The 3,713-nt window shown below is 45.4% G+C and overlaps 1 pseudogene; it reads left to right on the plus strand.

Annotated features, from left to right (window-relative positions):
• The first annotated feature begins 1,668 nt into the window (after positions 1 to 1,668).
• LOC102488464 (actin, cytoplasmic 2-like) lies at positions 1,669 to 2,778 on the plus strand (annotated as a pseudogene).
• Positions 2,779 to 3,713: the final 935 nt, after the last annotated feature.

The following is a 3,713-nucleotide window of genomic DNA, read 5'->3' on the forward strand; positions in this document are numbered from 1 at the left end:
CTACCCATGATTTTGTCTTCCCTGTGCAAACTTTCATCCCATTTCTAATGCTTTGTTGGTTTTTACTGATGGTTCCTCCAACAAAACTGCTTCCTATTCTTTCTCTGATCAGTTATACACAGGAAATAACTTTGCCTCCTTTTGTAAAAAAAATACTCTCCACAAATTTAAAAGGGGAGAGCTTTTACAAACCAGAGGTTTGCCAAGAAATCTTCTAACACATACACTTTTTGTCCTAAATTTCCCATCTCTTGATAAAGATGGAGACTCAGCTGCTGAGTGCTTCTGGCATTCAACTACCAAAACGAAATTTGCCTCAGTTTTGTGGAAAGATCCTCTGGACAATACATGGCATGGTCTAGACCCTGTCCTCATTTGGGGCAGAGGGTCTGTCTACATCTATTCTCAAAAAATGGATGCTGCTCATTGGTTACCAGAAAGATTAATCAAACAGATTGATTCTAACAAGCCATCCAGGGACGATGAAAACCTGGAGATGTCTCTCTCTCCTTCCACAGATCAACAAAATGAAGATACATCAACTCCAAGATTCTCTCCAACAACGTAGAAAACAACTTACCGATGGTCTGCCTGGAACAGTCTCCTCCCTTTCCTGCTCCCCCTCCTTGGCCCATTCATTGGCTTTTTAATTGTCTGCTCACTGGGACCTGTTATATTTAATAGGCTCATGTCATTCCTCAAACAACAAATTGACTCACTTATGGAAGACAAACACCCCTATACTGGTCTCACCTGAGGCGCTGAATCGGTTAGCCAAGGGAGGGTAAGAGAGTCTGATGAACCCAATAACTGTTCAGTCCTTCCACCTAAGACAGGAGGCCCATCATAGCTATGGGACTCTCCAATGATGGGTAAGAATGGACACATGGTTCCATAGATGACTCCAACCTAAGACAGGCACAATTCCCCCAGGCCTTTTCCTCATCTCTCAAATTAAAACAGAGAAGGGGGAAATGTGGGAGGCTGCACAACAGTGAATATCCCTGGTTTATCAGAAAGCAAACAATTACACAATGACAAAGGCCATAATTGGCTACCCTTCAAAAACCTCACTTTCGAAACCATACTCTGATTGACCACTAGAATCCCTCAGATTTGCATATCCGGCACCTCATGATTGATCCACAAAGCAGCCAATCATAACCCATCTTTTACAACCAATCATAACCCACCTTTTACAACCAATCATGGCCCACCAGCATGTATATAACCACGATGCCTGGCCCACGATCGCCAGATGACCCTGAAGACCATGAAGCATTGTAACACTTCATCGTCTCCAGACGACCCTGAAGACTCTGAAGAGTTCTAACACCGCATCGTCTTTAGACGACCCTGAAGACCCTGAGGAACTGTTGACACCATGTTGTCTCTGGACGACCCTGAAGAGTTGTAACACCGCATCGTCTCCGTGTTGTAACACTGCGTTGTTCGTCCCATCTCTCACTCCTTCCCTCAGGAAACCTGTTCGACTTTCCCCCGGGTTGGGACACTTAATCATCAGGCTGCAGGCCAGCCTCTCTATATTCTTTTTCTTAATCAGCTAAAGAGGGTCTCACTCACTGTCCCCTCCCCCCTGGTCTGCTGTCTGTGTTCTCTGCTGCTCTGTAGCCTGGCTCCTTCATGCCCCGTGGCCACTGCCTCACCATGGAAGTAGAGATCGCTGTGCTAGTCATTGACAATGACTCTGGCATCTACAAAGGGGCTTCACTGGGGATGACGCCATCCCAAGCCATGTTCCCTTCCATTGTCAAGTGTCCCCAGCTCCAGAGTATGGAGTATGATGATGGGCATGTGGCAGAAGGACTTCTCCATGGGCAACAGACCCAGAGCAAGAGCAGCATCCTGACCCTGAAATACCCCATCAAACACAGCATCATCACCAAGTAGGATGACATGGAGAAGATCTGACATAACACCTCTACAACATGCTGCATGTGGCCCCAAAGGAACACCTTGTGCTGCTGACAGGCCCACCTGAACTTCACAGCCATCAGAGAGATGAGCCAGATCATGTTTGAGATCTTCAACACTACCGCCATGTACGTGGCTATCCATGCTGCACTGTTTCTGTACATCTCTGGTGCATCACTGGTATTGTCATGGACTCAAGCAACAGGGTCATCCATGTTATGCTCATCTACGAGGGCTACACCCTCCCATACACCATCCTGTATCCAGACCTTCCTGGCCAGACCTGATGAACTACCTCACCAATCTACAGATTCACCACCACCAGGAAGTGGTAGATCATGCACAACATCAAGGTGAAGCTGTGCTTTATCACCCTGGACTTCAAGTAGGGATGATCACAGTCACGTTCTCCTCTCTAAAGAAGAGCTATGAGCTGCCTAATGCCCAGGTCAGCACCATCAGCAATGAGTACTTCTGGTGTCCAGAGGCACTGTTCTAGGCATTCTTCCTGGGTGTGGAGTCCTGAGACATCCACAAGACCACCTTCAACTCCATCAGATACTGTGATGTAGACTTCTGCAAGGACCTTTATGCCAACATGGTGCTATCCAGTGCACCATGTACCCTGGCATCACCTGGATGAAGAAGGAGATCACAGTCCTGTGATCACAGTCCATGCCCAGCACCATGAAGATCAGCCCCATCACCCCCACAGAGTATAAGTACTTGGTGTGGATTGGCAGCTCCATCCTGGCCTGACTGTCCACCTTCCAGCAGATGTGGATCGGCAAGCAGGAATACAACTAATTGGGCCCCTCCATCATGTACTGCAAATGCTTCTAGGTGGACTGCAAGCAGATGTGTAGCATTGGCTGCATGAGTGAATTTGGAGTATAAATTTACCCTGACAAATGTGTATGCCTCATATTACCCTCACAAAACTAGAATAAGCCTTTGAAAAGAAATTTGTCCTTAAAGCTTGTATCTGAAATCAGCCCTGGATCATAGACCTTGTTGCTGACCTTGACCTTGTATTCAAGTTAACTGTTCCCTTGGTGTATGTCTAATACCCTGTATGTATCTTTGATTTCAACCCTTAGAATGTGTGGCTTGGTCAACTCATGGCTGAGGTGAGAATATGCCTGTGGCAAGAAGGCTGGGCATGGGTGTACATGCCCAACAGCCTCTGTACAGGGTATTAAGTAAGGAGCTGCCTATTCCAGGATTCCTCCAGAGGCAGGTGGGTTTTCTGAACTCATTGTCATTTCTGTCTTGCCGGTCTTAACGTGGTTGGAAAGTCCAAGCTTTAAGACCCAGTTTCTTTCTTACTCAATATTTCCCCACCAGAACATCCTGGGCTATTATTTACCTTGAGTTAGAAATGGTTTGCATTTCCACCTGTAAATTTATCCTTTTAATTTACATAAGGTTTCTGAACGCAATTCTCAATTCTTTTAGAGATGACAAATTTTGTTTTCTACTCTTACATTGGGATATTAGGTTCCAACAACATGTTGTTGTATAAGGAAAATAAAGTGCTACAGTGGATAGAAAAAAAAAATCAGCTAAAGATTTGCTAATTTTGGGGGACCAGCAGGTGGTGTGGTGGTTAAGGTGCTGGACTCCCACATGGCTGACCACAGTTCAAGTCCTGGACCTGGTGGCTTGCTTTCTCACTTTCCCTCTCTCTTTATTTCTCTGTCTCTCTCTTGTCAAATTAAAAAAAAAAAGTGAATGGATAAATAAAATTAAATACATGATTCTTTTTTTAAAAGATT

This window comes from Tupaia chinensis, unplaced genomic scaffold (genome assembly GCF_000334495.1).
Source record: "Tupaia chinensis unplaced genomic scaffold, TupChi_1.0 Scaffold000591_1, whole genome shotgun sequence".
NCBI lineage: Eukaryota > Metazoa > Chordata > Mammalia > Scandentia > Tupaiidae > Tupaia > Tupaia belangeri.